This window comes from Ascaphus truei, chromosome 10 (assembly GCF_040206685.1).
Source record: "Ascaphus truei isolate aAscTru1 chromosome 10, aAscTru1.hap1, whole genome shotgun sequence".
Classification (NCBI taxonomy): Eukaryota; Metazoa; Chordata; class Amphibia; order Anura; family Ascaphidae; genus Ascaphus; species Ascaphus truei.
The window spans coordinates 15,512,532-15,534,405 of NC_134492.1; positions in this window are offsets into that span (position 1 = coordinate 15,512,532).

Sequence of the window (21,874 nt, forward strand, 5' to 3'; positions counted from 1 at the left end):
CCTTGGCCCAATTGCAGACACTGAAGAATCTTGGCCACTGCCCCAATGTCCCATCCTAATGTGTTGGGTTTCTCACACATCCAGAAAGTATTCACTGAAGGGTCAGCCAATGCCACAACAGTTATAGAATAGTACAAGTGTGTGTAACATGTTACTGCTTAGGCATATAACAAACAGCTGGTTGTCTGTCATAAAGTGGGCCTACATTTTCTACTTTGTGCTTTTCCAAGCTAGCTTGTTTTATGTTGTTTTTTTTAAAGGAATGTTCGGTCTTATATTTGTAGCCTCTCTCTGTGCAGGAGATGGTCTGAACTCATTGATACCATCCTCTGCCACTCCATGGCTTCTTGCACTGACGCACAGGAGGTGATATTATTGTCTCTGTGTGCTGTGCACTAAATTACTGCTTTCCTTTTATTTAAAGCTATGTTTCCCAAGGGAATGCTCTAAGAATATTAGATGGGAACTTGACTATTTACTTGACTATTTACGAAAAGTAGAAAGTACATTGATTTGATCATTTGACATGACTAATTACATTATGATTTTTTGGGTAATCTGTTAGCCAAGATGATTTCTGCAGCTGTTGTCCTACTGTACGTATACTTAACATGATACATGGCTCTTTATCCTTCTCCTCTGCCTGTGTTACAAAGAAAATATGAGAGAACCTGTGTGTGATGTTTTGTAGACTTGGGAAGGTTTGGGGAACATGGATGAGACATATATACACAAGTGTTTTCTGTCCTTTCCCTGTGAAAAGTAGGGTACCTGGCAACTTTGTATACCTTAGCCTTTGAGTTTCAGAAATAACATTCCAATATTTATAACTACTTCTCGCCACACCGACAAAGGCACTTACCCAGGGCCTCCCCACCGTCCCCAGTCCCCTACCGGCATCCCCTCGGTGCCGCCTGCAGTAGGGGCCCGGGCTGCCGGGACTTAACCTGCTCTCTCCCCAGCCATGCTTCTCAGCCCCCCCCCCCCACCATCCCCAGGCCCCTCCCCACCGTCCCCAGGCCCCTACCGGCATCCCCTCGGCTCCCCCATCCAGGCCCTACCGCCCGGCATCCTTCCCACCCCTCAGTCCCAGGCCCTACTAGGATCCTTCCCCCCAGTGCCCTCCCCAGCCAGGCGGCTCCTAAGACCCCCCACCAGCCGCCAGAGCCTGCAGCCACCGGTTCTGACCATCCCCAAGGTGTGTCTACTTTTTTTATATGTATTGGGGGGAGTGGGGGTCTTTTTATATGTATTGAGGGGAGTGGGGGTCTTTTTATATATATATTGGTGGGAGTGGGGGTCTTTTTATATGTATTGGGGGGGAGTGGGGGTCTGTTTATATATATTGGTGGGAGTGGGGGTCTTTTATATGTATTGGGGGGAGTGGGGGTCTTTTTATATATATTGGTGGGAGTGGGGGTCTTTTTATATTTATTGGTGGGAGTGGGGGTCTTTTTATATATATTGGTGGGAGTGGGGGTCTTTTTATATGTATTGGGGGAGTGGGGTTCTCTTTATATGTATTGGGGGGAGTGGGGGTCTTTTTATATGTATTGGGGGAGTGGGGGTCTTTTATATGTATTGGTGAGAGTGGGGGTCTTTTTATATGTATTGGTGGGAGTGGGGGTCTTTTTATATGTATTGGGGGAGTGGGGGTCTTTTTATATGTATTGGGGGAGTGGGGGTCTTTTATATGTATTGGTGAGAGTGGGGGTCTTTTTATATGTATTGGTGGGAGTGGGGGTCTTTTTATATGTATTGGGGGGGCTTGGGGGTATTTGTATATGTATTGGGGGCTTGAGGGTATTTTTATATGCATTGGGAGCTTTAGAAATGTAGCCTTAGTCCCAAATACCATTGTTACAGTTTTGTCGGTGTTTTATAACAGTTTGTTTTGGGAAATCCAGTATTCAAGTCTTAAAAAATCAGATTGGACATGTACTTCAATGTCAGAGAGGCGAGGGCTGTGTGTATGTGTAACCCTGTTTCCCCCCTCCTCTGGGAACTACACTGGTTACTGCTTCTGTGTGGTGCTGAAGCCTACCTGTGGCGTCAGGAGAAGCTGAGCTGCGCGATGGTTGGGGAAATGGGACAGGCTTTAGGGACATATTTCTTACTCACTCATGGTACAGCGCCTCCAGCCGTGATCCCAGGATGTGAGATATCAGTTCCCATCACTGCAGATGTCTCCCTCCTGCCCAGTAACTGACAACTAGGCAGAGGTCTGGGTGAACAAGCAGCTTTATTCATGGCATCATACAGCATGCTTAGCAGCATAGCCTTCTCTACACGTCCCAGGACTTCTAGACAGTGCTTTCTCTCTCCATTGCTCTGCTCCAGGTGGTCTTAGGCTAGCCAGCCCAAGTGAGCAAGCTTACCCCGCCATGGGGAAGACTCACAGCTCCCACCATCACCTCACCCTCCTTCACCCTAGCCATGGATCAGAGAGGGGCTATTCCACCTCCTTACTCCCTGAGGAGCTCAGAGGAACTCTCCATCCACCTCCTCACACCATGAGGTGCAGAGGGGAACTCCCACTAACTTTAGCCTTCTCCCCCTAGAAACTTCTGGAAGGGGTGGGCTCATGGACTGTATCCACCTACAAGGGGCTGTACACAGGCCATGAGACACCACCTACCTTCCTTCACTTTCTGGGGAAGCAGAAAGGAGGGTCAAGGGCCCACAGATTAACCTGCTAATGCCTGGATCTTAACAGGACTTACATAGCAGATACACTATGTGGGGAGAGACAGGTACAGCTGGACATACCCTGTTACATATGGTTGTGCATTGAAGCTCCGTTACAAGCTGTCAGTAGATTATTAATGAAGACTGAAAAGAGTAGGGGCCCCAGAACCGAGCATTGCGGGACCCCACAGGTGACATCCAATGGATCTGAGTTAGAGCCTTGTACTGTAATATCTGATTTGTACAGCACTGTGTGCAATGTTAGTGCTATATAAATACAAATATACATACATAAAAATAACCTTAGAATGAGCAAACAAATTAAAATGCACTTCATTTATATATGATTTGAGTGCTATTTAGTTATCTGCTAAAAATAGTCTGGCTGAATTCACTGAGCAAATGCTCTAGGCCAGTATGAAGGAAGGGCCTATTGATCTGAGATACCTGGGATATATGCAAATATGGATATGTAAATGAGTTAAATTAGCATATATCCCAAGAATCTTAGGTGGGCTTGTTGTGCACAGGGATATCTATCTCTCTCTCTTCCCCCCCACACTAGCATCTTGTTAAATCCCTGTGTTAACTGTACTGGCGCTCTGTGGATAGTCGTCGTCACAGTGAACTCCTCTTTTACACATCATTAGCACTGACGTCAGTTATAGCTAACGCAAGGGCTCGTTAGGACTGGACAGCACTTAGCCCTGCGTCAGTGATATCTGCAGATGTTTGCACGTAACGAGACTTTAGCTTATGTTAGCGGTAATTACAGACCTCTGAGTATCCGGGTATAAAGTTTCCACAAAACTTCATGCCTTTGAATAGTGGATTTCAGAGTTTACCTAATCTCTTTGGTGATGCCACTGTAAAGAAGCACTTTCGTTGTGCTAAAAAATAAATAAAACAACAGCTGTATTTCTTGCTTGTTTCCAAAATCCACTTTCTCAATTACATTTTCCATCCGCTATGAAAACTGCTAAAGCTTTAATTTTCAAAAGACTTCCACATGGGACAGGAAACGGGGGGAAAATCACTTACAATAGGAGGAACAGTGCACAATAAGTTCGAAACCATTCTCATTGTAACTGAGCAATAAAGTCAATATTTGGTAAGCGCTCAGCATGTGCTAACTGTTTTGCTGCAGGGATGAACCTGGCTCAGTTGTGTCTCAAATCTAGAGCAGCTGGAACAAACGACTGCAGTATTTCACTTTATTAATAAAATACAACTGCTGTGATTACCAAAATGATTGCCTGGTTCCCCTGACCTACCCTTCCCTCTTCCCCGCAAACCTGGTCCTCAGTCACAATGTAATAACAATAACAGATAATTAGCATGTGATATTAGTCAGCGTTGGAATCTGTTTTCAATTCAGTCACTTTTAGCTTGTACTTTCACTATGATTCATTGGTCACAAAATGTTGACACGTATTTGTAAGTGTGCCATCTTTTCCTTTGTTTATATGCAAGTGCGGTAACTAAAATGATTTATTTATGTTTTAATTAAAATTTGTGGATGGACCAGTGAGTTTTAGCAGTGCCTTTTCTAATTTGTAGGCTCTGCGAAAAAAGAAGAAAAAAAAATCAATAACCCTATACCATTTATGTTTTTATGGTTACCTCGGGCATTTATAATGCAGACCTGCCAGTCACCTGCGTTCTCCCTCCGTGAATAGCCTCCTACTCAATATAAATCTTAGGCAAAGGTGATGTAGTTCTATATTTCAGTCACTTCCATTTTATTTTAACTAAAAGATATGTAACACCTTCATTGCTCATGTGAAAATTGATATTTCAAGCACAGTCTACGGTTGATAGCTTATTGGTGGTGTTACGTATACATATAAATAAAACTATATATATATAAAATGTTTTACCCGGAAGTGATACATTACGAGTTACGGCTCGTTTTCAACTATGTCCTGGGCATAGAGTTATGATGACAAATAATATATGGTTACAAATACATAGGTACATAAGTGAACAGGGTTATACATTTTATACAAGACATTGCATACACAGTTAAAGATAATATATATTATAGGCGTATGTAGCAGTTACAGGCCAGATTAAAATGTGAGACAGCCTTAGTTTTGAAAGAACTTAAAATGGTGGCGGCTGTGAGAGTCTCCGGTAGGTTGTTCCAGTTTTGTGGTGCACGGTAAGAGAAGGAGCCCAATGCTACATCCAATTGACAAAACATATATGGTAATAAGTATAAAGTTAAATACTTCAATAATAATAATATTTTCTTGGTTATTTAGTTAAACCCTTTGGCTAAAGCGTCATAAGCCTGCATACCAACGGCAAGGCATAACCAAATATGCAGGTCCTAACACTACACTGTGAACCTTCCCTTTCACCTCTGTATGAGGGCGAACAACCATAGTAGGTCCTGTCCATACAGCAAAATGGGAGAACCTCCCAAGTTAAAAAGTTTGGAGGTAGGTGGCCCTCCTCCCTGAGCTCACCCTCCCCACCTTTATAACTTGGGAGGTGTAAGGATTCGGGGCTCGCGGCGCTCACAGCGTGACCCCTCCTTACCTCTGAATGCCCCCACTGCCGTCGCACGGCACCCTTGCCTATCCCACCCAGATCCCGCTATGCTGGGATGCCCCCGTCATCCCCGACGGACCATCACCGCCCCGCGGACACTCAGCACTCTGGCGGTTACCTTTGGTCCCGGGCGCGCGCTCTCCGACATTACAGAGCGCGCCGGGCGAGGATAATTTATTCACTGCACTAGCAGTGAAACCACGCCCCTAACTCATGCACAGGCTACAGCTTAACCCTTAAGCTCCCCACCTGGCTGCCTATCATAGGAACCAATCCAGGACAGCTCCTCGTGCTCCTCCAGGACTGCCTCCGCTCCCTATTGGTCAGCCGCAATATATAGTTCCTGTCTTACCTCTTTCACATTGCTCGACATAGTCTCTCCTTGCGGGTGTTTATTCTGGCTCTCTCATCTTCATTTATTCAGGTTACGACCCGGCTTGGCGGACTACTCTCTCAGGCTCTCGACCCTGGCTCCCACTTGACCTCGCTGCTTCTCACGTCCCTCGATCTCAGCTTGGACCCCGACCTTCCGGATTTCTCCTCTCCCTGACCTTGGCTAACGGCAACTACTATGTCTCTTCTTTTACCGGAACCGGCAAGTATTGCTACAGCTATTTTCCACCTGGCCTGGTAACACCAAAACACCACACTCCGGACACGCTCCTTCTGCTGTGGGTGCGTGCACATATATGTCCCCACCTCAGTATAAGGGACGGGTCTGGTCTGCGGGCAGCACCGGCGTAACATTATGTCGAGCCCACAAGACGCAGACCAGACTGATCTGGGCTCTATGATGATGGCCATGTATCAACAAATCCAGGCCTTAATTGATCAGATGGCTCTCCTCACTCAACAGGTAGAAGATCTTTCATTTCAGGCACCACATGTGGCCGCACCGCCGGTGCATGTAGAACCGGTGGCCGCCGCGGCACCAGGCTTGAAGATTCCGGCACCTAAGCCGTACGCGGGGGACCCGCACGCCTGTCGTGGATTTCTCAATCAATGCGAGATCCAGTTTGAGATGGCCCCGCAGCAGTATTCCACTGGTCGTAAGAAAGTGGTGTACGTTTACAGCTTACTCACGGGAAATGCGCTAGCACGGGCCTCCCTGATTTGGGAACTACATCCCAAAATCACCCAAGATTATGCTGCCTTTAAACGAGACTTTCGACAGGTCTTTGATACCCCCGCACACCAAGAAACTGCCTCTTTGCTTCAGCTTTCATAGGGACGTCTTTGCCATCCTCATTGCTTCAGCTTTCATAGGGACGTCTTTGCCATCCTCATTGCTTCAGCTTTCATAGGGACGTCTTTGCCATCCTCTTTGCTTCAGCTTTCATAGGGACGTCTTTGCCATCCTCTTTGCTTCAGCTTTCATAGGGACGTCGATCTGTGGCCCAGTACGCCTTGGTGTTCAGGACCATAGCAGCCGAGACACGATGGACCAGGAGGCCTTAGTCTCAGTCTTCTGGCAAGGCTTAACGGATTCTGTGAAGGACGAACTCGCCTCAAAACGCAGGCCAGGATTTCTGGAGGGACTCATCTCCCAGGCCATTCGGGTGGATCGATGTCTTCAGGTACGCTGCGCGCCAACACCCCGCTTTATGCCTTTTCGTGCCCCTTTTCCCAGGTTCTCTTCAACCACGGGACCTGCCGTCTCCCTGCTGCCTGCTCTGGAGGCTCCTGGAGCCGATGCAACTCGGAGTCCAGCATCCCCGGGCATCGATACGACAATTTCGCCGAGCCAGTGGGTTATGCTACTACTGTGGATCTTCCGAGCATCTGGTCCGTGAATGTCCACTATGTCCGGGAAATGACCAAGCCCAGTGAGTACAAAGGGGCTCTCCCTGGGTGCTTACTCTCCTGGTCCCCTTTCCAAGAAGGAACTTCCCAAAAAGTTGACCATTCCTCCGAGAGAATCGCTTGTTTGCCAAGATGGAGAAGTGTCTTTTTCACCAGACTTCCACCTCCTTTCTTGGGTATATTATTTCCGACAGGGGATTTGCCATGGACCCAGAGAAACTTAAAGCCGTAGTGGATTGGCCACAACCCAATTCCCTCAAGTCCATTCAGCGGTTTCTAGGGTTTTCCAATTATTACCGGAAATTTATTCGCAATTTTTCCACCATCATCGTACCGATCACAGCACTGACCCAAAAAGGAGCCGATCATTCGACTTGGTCACCTGAGGTGGTCACGACTTTCAAAACATTGAAAGAAGCATTTGTCTCAGCTCCCATCCTCCGACATCCGAACACCAATTTTCCATTTACCCTGGAGGTAGACGCTTCGGACTGCGGGGCCGGCGCAGTCCTATCCCAGAGATTTTCTCCCCAGGATAAACTCCACCCTTGTGGTGTTTTCTCTAAGAAGTTTTCTCCAGCTGAGAGGAGCTATGACTTGGGCAATAGGGAACTTTTGGCTGTCAAGTTGGCCCTTCAGGAATGGAGGCATCTTCTGGAGTGGTCAGAACAGCCGTTCACGTTTCTCACGGACCATAAAAATCTTTTGTACATCGAGAGTGCCCGCCGCTTAGGCTCCCGCCAAGCCCGCCGGTCGTTATTTTTCTCTAGGTTTAATTTTATTTTGTCCTACTTTCTCGGCACCAAGAATGTCAAGGCGGATGCCCTCTCTAGACAGTATTCTTCTGAAGAGAGACCGGAGAACACTACCGAGTCCATCCTTCCCAAGCAAAAGATCCTCGCGGTCGCTGCATTCAAGAATCTTGAAAAAATCATCAAGTCTCAAAAACACCTTCCAAGAGATCTCGAGGGTACCAAAGGATACTTTGTACGTAGAGCCCAAATTTATTCCTGAGATTCTGGATTGGGGGCACGATTCCCGTTCGGCAGGACATCCGGGATTCAAAAAACCACTGGACCTCATCCGTCGCACCTCCTGGTGGCCCAATATGGCCAAGACCATCCTTGAATTTACTCGGGCCTGCCCGGTATGTGCACGCAATAAAATACCTCGTCAGAGACCCCATGGTCTTCTTATGCCTTGACCCATCCCGGAACGCCCCTGGTCCCACATATCCATGGACTTTATTGTCGAATTGCCTAGGTCGAATGGCATGAACACCATTCTAGTAGTGGTGGGTCGGTTTTCCATGACGGCACATTTCGTTCCTCTCAAAGGATTACCCTCCTCACTCGCCCTAGCCGATATTTTCTCCAGAGAGATTTTCCGGATCCATGGCATTCCCACATCCATTGTATCGGACAGAGGCTCTCAATTTGTTTCCAGATTCTGGAGGACCTTCACCAGAAGACTGGGCATTTATTCTTCCTTTTCTTCAGGATATCACCCTCAATCTAATGGGCAGACTGAGAGGGTTAATCAATCACTCGAAAAGTATTTGAGGTGTTTTGTCTCGGACTCCCAGGATGACTGGTCGGAATTACTTCCCTGGGCGGAGTATGCCTTTAATTCCTCCAGGAATTAATCCACTCGTGAGACGCCTTTCTTTATTAATTACGGATTCCACCCAGCTCGCCTGCCCATTTCCAATATCTCCTCTGGAGTACCAGCCGTGGATGAACACATCTCCCTCTTACAGGACTCTGGGCTAGAATTCAATCGGCGCTCCAAAAGGCCTCCCAGACTTCGAAACTCCAGGCTGACCGTCGTCGCTTACCTGCACCCAACTACAAGCCAGGGGATAAGGTTCGGTTGTCTACCAAAAATATCCACCTCAAGACCCCTTCTCCTAAAATGGCACCTAGCAGGTGGCCTTCTGCCTTCAATTACCCCAAAGCATGAGAATTCCTAATGTGTTTCACACTTCACTTCTCAAACCGTTTATTCCTAGTTCTCTCTTTCCGGACCACACTCTGAGACCAGACCCAGTTATCATACAGGGCAACGAAGAGTATGAGGTCCAAGCAATACTGTATTCCCGTAAGGTTCAATTCTTGGTCCATTCGAAGGGCATTGGACCCGAAGAAAGATCATGTGTATCTCTTAAAGACATTCACGCACCTGGGCTTCTCAAATGTTTCCAATAAAAGTTCCCGTCCAAACCATGGGAGGATCGTCCTGAGGCCGGCCCTGAAGGGGGTGGGGGGTACTGTAAGGATTCGGGGCTCGCGGCGCTCACAGCGCGACCCCTCCTTACCTCTGAATGCCCCCGCTGCCGTTACACGGCACCCTCGCCTGTCCCACCCGGATCCTGCTATGCTGAGACGCCCCTGTCGTCCCCAATGGACCATCACCGCCCCGCGGACACTCAGCACTCTGGTTCCCTTTGGTCCCGGGCGCGCGCACTCCGACATTACAGAGCGCGCCAGGCGAGGATAATTTATTCACTGCACTAGCAGTGAAACCACGCCCCCAACTCACGCACAGGCTACAGCTTAACCCTTAAGCTCCCCACCTGGCTGTCTATCATAGGAACCAATCCAGGACAGCTCCTCGTGCTCCTCCAGGACTGCCTCCGCTCCCTATTGGTCAGTCGCAATATATAGTTCCTGTCTTACCTCTTTCACATTGCTCGACATAGTCTCTCCTTGCAGGTGTCTATTCTGGCTCTCTCGTCTTCATTTATTCAGGTTACGACCCGGCTTGGCAGACTACTCTCTCAGGCTCTCAACCCCGGCTCCCACTTGACCTCGCTGCTTCTCACGTCCCTCGATCTCAGCTTGGACCCCGACCTTCTGGATCTCTCCTCTCACTGACCTTGGCTAACGGCAACTACCTCGTCTCTTCTTTTACCGGTACCGGCAAGTATTGCTACAGCTATTTTCCACCTGGCCTGGCAACGCCAAAACACCACACTCCGGACACGCTCCTTCTGCTGCGGTTGCGTGCACATATACGTCCCCACCTCAGTATAAGGGACGGATCCGGTCTGCGGGCAGCACCGGCGTAACAGGAGGTTCTCCCATTTTGCTGTATGGACAGGACTCACTGTGGTTGTTCCCCCTCATGCAGAGGTAAACACAGTGTAGTGTTAGGAGTTATGATGACTGATACATGGTTACAAATGCATGGGTACATTAGGTGAACAGAGTTATACATTAAATAGGAAGACATGAAATATGGTCACTGAATTACCTCTGACCAGACAGAGAGTGAGTGCACAAGGTTAAGAATGGGCGATGCCTTCCAACCTGGATGTAGTTTGTGGACATTTTCTTCTATCCCTAACCAAATTTACACCGGAATGTTAAATAACTTTTGATTAACAATACCAGCCAGAGTGTCTCCTTTATCAAAATACGGGGGAAACAAAACAACATACACAGACTACCTTTGTGCACATGGAGAAAAAAACATTTTAGAGGAAGGCAAGTTTGTATTCATGTACTAACAGGGTATTTGTTAAGTGGGCATTGATCAAATAGGGGGTAACAGCCACAGAAACAAATAACACCTTGTCATAAAAAAATAAAGAAAAAAAGCCCAGCAAAGTATTTGATGGAATTGATATTGTACACTGGCTACTTCTTTGTCCACAGTGCAAGGTTTCAGGATTACCTGGTCCTTTCTTCCAGGGGGTACAATACTGCAAGAGCAGTTGGCTTTGATAAAATGTAGTGTGACCCTGGGGGGGGGGGGGGGGGGGGAAGGGGGGGTAGGGAGTAAAAATATTTAGTGAATCCATAAATCAGACTAAAAATGTAGGAGAGGTAAATTTGGGTCGTCAACCAAAAAGTGGACAATATATAGGTTCCTACACCACAGCCTGAATCTCTTATATTATGACATCTCAAAAGAACAACATCCTGTAATGTTCTTCCTTGTGAAATAAGTGAATTAATGCTTGTTTTTCTATAAGTGTGGGACACACTCTGCCTCTCGAGTCTCAACGTACATCATCTCTGATCTTCTGCACATGCTCTTGTGAGCACCACAAGCTTCCATGGGAAAGTATGTTCGGAATTTGAAGTGACGAGTTTCATTTCTATGGCTCCCTGAGGCTCTTACATAAAGAATGGTTATTTGTGTTTGTAATGATAAACATGCATACATCACAGGAAATGTTTCCAGAAGGAAACATAGCTTAAAGAACTAGTCAATTGACTCCATCACATTCTGTCCAAAATAGCTTTGTCAGCAAGATGGTATTGAAAATACTGCAAGCAAATATTTCATTGCATCTCAGTTCTCCTTTTTACCCCCACATACATTCTGGTTTGGTACATTTTATCCATCACGTGTCATCGAATAATAATGTCAATATAATATTAATAATAATGCATCCCTTCTAAAGTTTGCTGAATGAGCTGTACGTTGAGAATATTGCATTTTCCCCAATTAAAGTTGATGTGTAATTTTGCTGCCATTTATAAACAGATTAAAGTTTATTCAATGTGTTGGTGCCAATCACCCACTCTTACTGATACTGCCAATTACCAGCGTAATGTGGCACATGAGCCTGACTTAATTTAACATTTGTTGTGCTATGAAATTGTCATCTAAGCAGTCAGAGATTGCAGCGCATAATTTACAATTATTTTTGTCCTCAGAAAAAATAGACAGTTTTGACATCTAAGGGTCTAATGTGCCTTGCGATGCAGCAAATGCAATGGAAGTAGTAAATGAAATTGCACAATGATCCAGGCATATATCAGTACATGATACCTTGTTGTTATATTTGTTTCTTATATCATGTTATTTTGATGTCATTATCTCAAATCTATTAGAATATGTTGGTGTCTTTTACGTTACCTAAATAATATTAAATATGAATATAATTGATATATGGTGTTCTAATCTACTATATATTTCTGAAACCACTGTATGCCTGTCTGTCTGTCCTCTGTCCCTAGGGGAAATCGCATTGGAGCTTTGGCCCGTCACTCCGCCTCAGGCCAATGAGATGGCTCCCTTGGCCCGCCCGCCCCCGCACACCTCTCATTGGCCTGAGGCGGAGTGACGGACCAAAGGTCACACACACACACACACACACACACAAACACACACACCCTTCCTCTTCCTCACCCCGAGGCCTGGCCCTCTGGATCCCCCCCCTCACCCAAAACCTCATCTCCCCCCCCCATCACCCCCCCTCACCCGCAACTCACCTCCACTCGCGGCGCCCTTAACGCTGCTTGGCCGCGCAGGTGGGGGGTTTAGCACCGCCGCCGCTCCCATCACCTCACAACTCTCAGGGGCAACTCAGCAGCCCTACCGCCTCCTTCCACCCTCCTCACAGCCTGCAAACCTGCTTGCCCGCACACTGCGGGACCTGCCGGCGGGAGGAGCAGGGCAGTGGCGGCCGCGCAGGGACACCTCACCACGTGACACCCACCCGCCTCCCCAAAGATTCCACTACGGCCGCCCGCTATCTTCAAGCCGCCGCGTGAGGTATCGGGGGGGGGGGGGGTTGGAGGGAATGGCGTGCCGCCCGCTATCTTCAAGCCGCCGCGTGAGGTATGTGGGGGGCGGGGGGGGGTTGGAGGGAATGGCGTGCCGCCCGCTATCTTCAAGCCGCCGCGTGAGGTATGGGGGGGGGGGTTGGAGGGAATGGCGTGCCGCCCGCTATCTTCAAGCCGCCGCGTGAGGTATGGGGGGGGGGGGGTTGGAGGGAATGGCGTGCCGCCCGCTATCTTCATGTCCCCAAATCCGCCGCATGGGGGGGCAGCCTGAAACTAGCTTCATGCCGCTGCGGGGGGGTAAGATGCAGGGGGGAAATGCAGGCCTGCCCGACCACTATCTTAAGGCCTCCGCCTGAGGTATGGGGGCTGCGGGGGGCGGGGGTAGGGGGATATGTCACTAAATAACCCACCCACCCAGTCACTAAATAACCCACCCACCCAGTCACTAAATAACCCACCCACCCAGTCACTAAATAACCCACCCACCCAGTCACTAAATAACCCACCCACCCAGTCACTAAATAAAGTGTCACTAAATAAAGGGTCACTAAATAACCCACCCAGTCACTAAATAACCCACCCACCCAGTCACTAAATAAAGTCACTAAATAACCCACCCACCCAGTCACTAAATAACTAACCCACCCACCCACCCACCCACCCACCCACCCAGTCACTAAATAAAACTCACTAAACTCACTCACTAAATAAAAGTCATTAAATAAGTCACTAAATAACCCACCCACTAAATAAAAGTCATTAAATAAGTCACTAAATAACCCACCCAGTCACTAAATAAAAGTCATTAAATAACCCACCCACCCACCCAGTCACTAAATAAAAAGTCACTAAATAACCCACCCAGTCACTAAATAAACCCAGTCACTAAATAACCCAAGGGTCACTAAATAACCCACCCACCCAGTCACTAAATAAAGTCACTAAATAAAAGTCACTAAATAAAAGTCACTAAATAAAGTCACTAAATAAAAGTCACTAAATAGGGTCACTAAATAGAGTCACTAAATAACCCACCCACCCAGTCACTAAATAACCCACCCAGTCACTAAATAACCCACCCAGTCACTAAATAAAAGTCACTAAATAACCCACGCCCTCCCCCCCTTGCCCCTGCCCCCCCTTGCCCCTGCCCCCCCTTGCCCCTGCCCCCCTTGCCCCTGCCCCTCTTGCCCCTGCCTCCCCCCCTTGCCCCTGACTTCCCCCCCTTGCCCCTGCCTCCCCCCTTGCCCCTGCCTCCCCCCTTGCCCCTGCCTCCACCCCTTGCCCCTGCCTCCCCCCTTGCCCCTGCCTCCCCCCCTTGCCCCTGCCTTCCCGCCGCCCCTTGCCCCTGCCTTCCTCCCCCTTGCCCCTGCCTTCCCCCCCCCCTTGCCCCTGCCTTTCACCCCCCGCCCCTGCCTTTCACCCCCCTGCCCCCCTCCCCCCCCTGCCTTTCACCCACCACCTCACACCCCTTCCCACCATAGTGGGACCGCCACACCGCACTCACCAGCCACTCGCCAACTCACAATAACTTTACAATAAACCATTTTTAAACAACATCCGATTACATTTTCTTCCATGTTTCTTTTCAACATTATTGTACAACCTTTCCACCAAATACTCAGCCTATTCTTACCCTATTTAGAAATACTACCTATTATGGATTTACATCCCGGGCAACGCCGGGTATATCAGCTAGTAGTACATATAAAAAGTCCCATAGTTTAACCTACTTGGATTTGTAAATATATGTTGGTTATTACAATAAAAAAATGCTCCTTACGTTTCTCCATACTGTGTTACACAAACAATTCTGTCTAAAGTACCAGGATTTGCCTTCTTATATTCAAGGATATTACCCTAAGCCTTAAGCCATTGCAAAGCTATAGCCAAACCAGACACACTGAAGATACTGCACAGAGTGTGAACATTTGGAAAACTATATATGTATATGTATATGTATATGTATATGTATATGTATATGTATATGTATATGTATATATATATATATATATATATATATATATATCCTTAAATTCAGAAACGTGTCTATAAAAGCCATTTTATTGGTCATACCTTGAATATATATATATATATATATATATATATATATATATATATATATATATATATATATATATATATACATATATATATATATATATACATATATATATATATATATATATGTGTGTGTGTGTGTGTGTGTGTGTGTGTGTGTGTGTGCGTGTGTGTGTTCAAGGTATGACCAATAAAATGGCTTTTATAGACATGTTTCTGAAGTTTAAGGATACCCAGCATTAGGATTTGTATGCTAATATATAGGTAATACTTGTTCTGATATCGATATAAAATAATAACAAAACATGCTCATTTATCTAAACTGCAATAGATGTATACATCCAAGGAGTGCTTTAGCATTTAATATATCCATTGCTGTGAAATAGACTACAGTATTATACTGAGAATATAGGTGGCCCTTTTTTGTTTTAAATAAAGATCCCATTCCCTACTGCAATTGTATAACTAAGTGCCTTAAAGTCTCATACAATGGATAGCCTTTGCTGTGTCTTAAATGTTAATGTAACTGTTCATTCTGTTTATTGCAATGTTTGTCTCTGTAATGTCTCTGTAAAGATTCCCGGGTATACTTGAGTGGGAGATGCATATTTCAGTGTACTTTGTTTCCTGATAAAACCTATTTTAACTAAATAATTCACAGCACATCCCAAATGTCTTTCCCAGTAATGCTGTTGTCCATTTCCAGCACGAGATGTGCCACATTCTCATTCATTTACGAGTGAGTGTCTGTCCCACCCAGCCCTGTGCGCACAATACTGAGATGATGAATGGAGGCACAGGGCTTGGAGAGGCTTTCCGATATTTTAAGGCCGGGTCCCCAGTGGTCACGGCGGCGCGCGCGCCACACACCGGACACTCACCTCTAGTCAGGCAGGCCCCAGTAGCTCCTTGTGTGTGCACTCCCCTTTCACGATGGCGCGTCCGTCCGTCGCGATGCGGTCCCATGCTCGGCGGGCAGCCAATGGCAGGGCGGATATTCCTCACCTTGGCCCCGCCCCATGCGCATCCCATCGCTCCCTTACAGATCACGGCTGTAATCTGTGCACGCGCCATCAGGCGCGCATGCTGCAGGTAAGACTGGGGCCGTAGTCTAAGGCTCATATGAACAGCGCCTTGACATGTCCAGATACAAAAGCTTGAAGCATGATGTCAATTGTGGCACACCTGTGAGCACGTGACCTGCATACAAGATGAGCGCTAATAAACAACTCCTCTATCTGGCCGACTTTTCACGTTCCGCAAAGGTCCCTCAAATGAACAATATCTCCCCTCACTCTGTCTCCATCGACTATGTCATGGACAGCACACAAATGAGCATGTGACATATATGCAACCAGGGTTAATAAACACGGCTACTCTAGCCAACTCACCTTTCTCCTCCGCAAGGTACTTTCAACTAGTTAATATTAACCCTTTCTTAGCTGCAATCTAATCCACTGCCACACCCACCACCACTACCAGAGATAAACGCAGACAAAATATGTATCTACCAGGGTCTTTTGTTCCTGTTTGTTAACGATAAACTATGCACTTGACACACAAAAATATGTCTATGCCAGGAAGATTTTGCTGTGTTGTTTCTTTGGGGCTTACACAAGCCCCTTTTGAGACTACACAGCTGGTGGTACATGGGCCACAAAAGAAACCTCTGGCTCTCATTCCACCTCTTGACCAGGCGACCAAGTGTGTGCCGCTGCAACAGGTTGTTTTTTTGAGAGCCCGAGTGTGCCCTGTGCTCAAGCCGCCATAGTGACTTGGGTATTCATAGTTGTGGCCGCCTTTCCGGAGTCTGGCAAGTCCTGTTACTTTTACCCGATTCTCTTCTGCCAGAAAGCCAGGAAGATCTTCAGGGACTTTGACACCTTCATCTGTGAAGAATCCAGCGTCCTCTCTCTTCTCTTATCTTCTCACAAAAGGCCAGAAAGAGAGTCCAAGACTTTCGGCTTTCGGCCAGAGCCTCTTTGCCTAGGGTCATTTTTTCTCAGGGAGAGACAGAGACTACACCACGTGCAACAAAATCCAAAATCAACACAACCCATTCAAAACAAAAAGTAAGTGCTAGTGCAAAAGTGGTGCACTGCTATAGTGACCATAACAGTGCAACGAGTGCTGAGTGTTATGTGTGTAAGCACCCTGACCAAAAAATTCTCGTGCTCTCTTAGCCAGACTGACCAGGGAGCAACGAAAGTGAGAAAAATAAAACCATGAAGTAAGAAGTGTCCATGCTGGGAAACAGTTTGAGGTGCCATTGTGTCATACCGTTCTGGACTAAACCAGAGTAGAGTGTGCGCTCTACAAGGTCAGCACCCCTCCTCTCCGGTTTGCCAGCTGGGGGTGCATGGTACACATCAAAATCTCATGCTCTCATTTCCACCTCTTGGCCAGGCCAGAGGACCAAGTGTGTGCTACCTGCCTGTCCTATGGCTGCCACAGGTAGGATAGACACTGCACTTGATCTTAGCCAAAAAGCTGAGCAGCTGCTTCAGCTGAGACTGACTGGTTATACTGGCATTGCAATGTGAAGTTGGATTAGATTTCAACCACACATTATTTAAGTTATGGAGAGTAAAAAAAATGACAAAAAATCCTCCACCGTACAGTGTCCAGCAAATGAAATTATCACTTGTGAGCACATTCACATATCTCACACAGGTCTGCAGCCCTGCCTCTCCCCATTATCTCCTAGCATACCGTTTCCATTGCAGCCAGGGATTCTGGGAGATTACATGCAAATGAGCACCCAGGAGAATATCAAACATCGTGTATGGAAATCACTATTACTCCTTATGAATAGAGATCTCCGCTGATTGGGTGGATGTCGCGTTCCCACTTGTTTTCCTATAATGTAAGTCAGGGAACAGCACTTATCACTGTTGTGTTGATCTCCTGTCGATCTGTGGTGGGGTGCCCAGATGACTGACCACTTGCCGCCCTTGTGGTCCATAGTTTACAGTTGTTAAGATTAGTCACTGCACTCCTCGTCTTATATATTTAAAACATTACTCTTCTTTATTATAACATCACAAATCATAGAAAAATTACAGGAAAATGAAAAAATAGGCTCTACAACTGGGGCGGCCAACACCAGTCCTCATGGGCCACCAACAGGCCAGGTATTAGGGATATCCCTGCTTCAGCACAGGTGGCTCAATCAGTTGCTCAGTCTTGGATCATCTTGTAGGATAATAACACATATTGTGTATATGTTATTTTTTGTATTAATAGGCTTATACTGTTAACCTATAGTACTTTCCATATACGGTTGGACATTGTAAGTCTCCAAGCTGCAAATCTGGGGGGATATGTCATTTTTTTTAAAACACCAACTTTACCAGAGAAAAATAATTACATTTTTGAATGGGATTTTAAAAATATATATATACTGTATATATAAATCTGTAGTATTTTACATTGTAATATTCTCTAGTAATGTACTGTTTTAAGAAAAAAAGCAGGCTTTGAGATTTCCTACAAGAAACATGACTATTACTCTGCCCTTTATATGTCTTTATCTGTGTGGGCCATACCTTTATACCCTTCGTTTATAATGAGATCTTAATTGCTAATGAACCGACACTGACTAGGTGAAATATTGCATACAGAACCAATCTTTCATTCTTCTTTGTATTGTTCCAGTAACTGCAAAACAGTAAAACATATCAACTGTTGTGGGAAGAAACACTGATAGGTCATTAATATCATGAATAGATTTAATTGTCTGGTAATACTGGTTGCCATAATCTTTTCAATTAATACACTCAATTAAATTGTATTCATTTGCAGAAAAAAAGTGGAGCATTCATTGAGACGTCAATAGATTCAACTTCAAAATGCTTGGCAGGCTTTATAGATTATGTGAAAAATATAGCACATGATAGGTTTTCATTACAATAACAGGTTTTTTTTTTTTTTTCAAATGGTTTTTGACATGGTTCCATATTGCCTGAGTACGTAGGTGGAAAAGTGGAATGGGAAGGAATTGTAACAGAGATCCACACACAACTGTCATATGGTGATCCACAGATGTACAGCAGCAAATATAAGTATTCTGTCAGACATCCAAATCAATAGGAAAAAAAAAAAAGCTGGATGTGCCAAAAAAGTATATAAAATGGTAATGAAAAAACTGCAGATAAAAGAAAATCAGCTTACTAAAATCTGGTATTATGGGCCTTATGCAGAGAGCATAGAATTTTAAAATTGGCGAATTTCATAAAAAGTAGCTTTTTTGGAGAGTTTTATTCTCCATATGCAGAAAAGTGCGAATTCTGCTATGTTTAACATGGATGCGTGTGGCGAGTTTAAATTGGCGAGATGCGCGCTTCAGAAACGTGTAAAAACAAATTCGCGCCTTTTTTTCCCCTTTACTATAGGCGGCGAGCGCCATCTTGCCATCTTTTCCTGGTGCGGCAAAAATGCGAGAATCGCGGCATTTTTTGGCGCGAACAGCCGCTTTATGCCGTTCGCACCTCTCTGCATTCGAAGAGTTTTAAAAATGGCGAGATGGAGGTTCTCGCCAGCCGCGAGGCGAGTTTTAGCAATTGAAAAAACAAAATGGCGCGTTTTTCGGAACTCGCCATTTTCTGCCGGTTTCTGCGCGAAATTGTACAAAAAATGGCGAATTTCGCAATAACGATGCTCTCTGCATAAGGCCCTTTGTCATTGTGCAGATTTCTAGTAAGTGTTAAGGTACAGCAGAAAACTGAGTTCTTTGCAAATGTTGACAACTGGAATAAAGTGTCAAATTGATGAGCTTTCAAGATCATGCAAGTTTTCCTTTCAGGGGTCTTAAGATGAGTAATAAATAGGTATCGTTGTAGACAGAGGAAGACACAGCTAACAAACTGTTATTATTAAGTCCTTTTACCTGGAAAGATAGATTGACATATATGTACAGTATGCATATCATTTTTTTTAGGCATGTAATAGGTGTACTCAAAATGACACACACAGTTAGGTAGGTGTTGAATCCACAAATGTATATATTCAAGACCAACACCTTATACAGGAGTCAATGCCTGATGGTACTTTTTTATTTACACATTTATAATTCTTTTTAAAGTGTCTTATTTTAGTAACGTGTCGCTCCCTTCCTATGTTTTACAGCATAAATATTACTTAAAGCATAAATCCGCGCTTCTCACAATGTTTTACTAGCCTGCACCGGGGTTCCCTGGGGTGACCTTCTCCCTCCCACCACGAGCTCAGGTAATCACTGGAACATTGGAGGAGAGGGGTGTTTGCTGCTGTAAATGTTTTTTTAACATGCAGTCCAAAGAGACAATCTATATCTCTAAAAATGAAAACGTTGTTTGTTTGCTGAAAACGTTGTATATTTGCTGTGCTTATGGGCAATCTGATTGGTCCGTTGGGCTGTCACTCACCCTCTGGTCAATCTCATTGGTCCGTGGCCCGGCCCCGCCCCAGAATGCCTCTCATTGGCCTGCGTGGTTCGCTGACCTTACAAACCCAACTGCCACACTCGGAACAATCACTGCCTCACCGCCTGCTCTCACCTCCCCTGCGGACTAGACACCACCTCAGGTACTGTGCTCAGCCGCGTGCTCACCCTCCCCCCAAACACCACCCCCCCCACACTAAACCCCCCTGCTCCCGCCCCCCCCCCCCTTCACCAACACCGCCCGGTGCTGTCACCCGCCAGCACACCATACACCGTCCAGTCACCCCCCCCTCTCACGCACACCCTCCGCTGCTGACACCCAAATGTCACACCCACCCCAGAAACAACTGCCACCACCACCCTCCCTCACCCTTACCATACACCCTCCGGTGCCACCGCTACTTACACTCTCTCCCCCGCAGCTGACCTCCCCGCCGGCTCCCCCCCCCCCATAACCCCACTCACCCGCAGCTCTCACCACCTGCGGGCCCCGTTCTCTCTCCCCTCACCGGGGATGCCGGGGAGGGATGGAGAGGGGGGAAACACACACAGGGGACAAGGGGGAGGGAGAGAAACACCGCCGGGGGGGGGGGGGGGGGGGGAAACAAGCGCCGGGGGGGGAGGGGGAAACAAGCACCGGGGACAGGGGGGAAACAAGCACCGGGGACAGGGGGGAAACCGATCGCCTGGGATGGGGGGGGGACTCACACACCCCACCTCACTATCCCCCCACCCAAGATTCACACACCCCTACCCAAGATTCACACCCACTCACCCACCCAAGATTCACCCCCCCACCCAAGATTCACCCCCACACACCCACCCAAGATTCACCCCCCCACACACCCACCCAAGATTCACCTCAAGATTCACCCCCCCCACCCACCCAAGATTCACCCCCCCACACACCCACCCAAGATTCACCCCCCCCCACCCACCCAAGATTCACCCCCCCCACCCACCCAAGATTCACTTCCCCACCCACCCAAAATTCACCCCCCACCCAAGATTCACCATACCCAAGATTCACCCCCCACCCACCCATGATTCACCCCCCACCCACCCAAGATTCACACCCCCACCCAAGATTCACCTCCCACACACCCACGATTCACCCCCACACACCCACCCAAGATTCACACACCCCCAACCACCCAAGATTCACCCCCACCACCCAAGATTCACCCCCACCCACCCATCCAAGATTCACCCCCACCCCATTATTTCCAGACATTGGAAGGTTCTGACTCTGGATTCGGATCTTAAGCACTATACATAAAGCGGTCCAAAGTTTGTCTTCAGAAAAGAGAAAACAATAGCCACTTATACTGCACCGACACACTTTATTCGAGCAAATACCCGGTGTGTACCTGGCAGATACCTGGAATGCGCCACTCCTCACCTCTGACAAGCCCCGTTGCGTTTGCCTTCCCAGCCTGGGTTCATGCCTGGCTGATGGGCGGCTGATCTGTTAAATGATAATGATTAGGATTTAATAGGCTGCAATGCTTCGCGTGTCTACCAGATGGCATAAATTCATGAATTGTAATGCAGTATATATATATATATACTGTGCAGTATTGCAGCCAGAGGGAATAAAATGCTTCAATCCCTGCCTGGAAAATACCTCAATGCACTCGGGCAGAAAACAGTCACAAACCTCAATACACCCGGGTATACCCGAATTCGTGGGACTAGCCGAGCTCGAATAAAGTGTTTCGCCAGTGTACATCACCTAGGCTAGTATGTATAATTCTTCCCGTGATTTATCGACAAAACCACGTGTAAAGGGGGACTCTTTGTGGACATTGTAAAATCT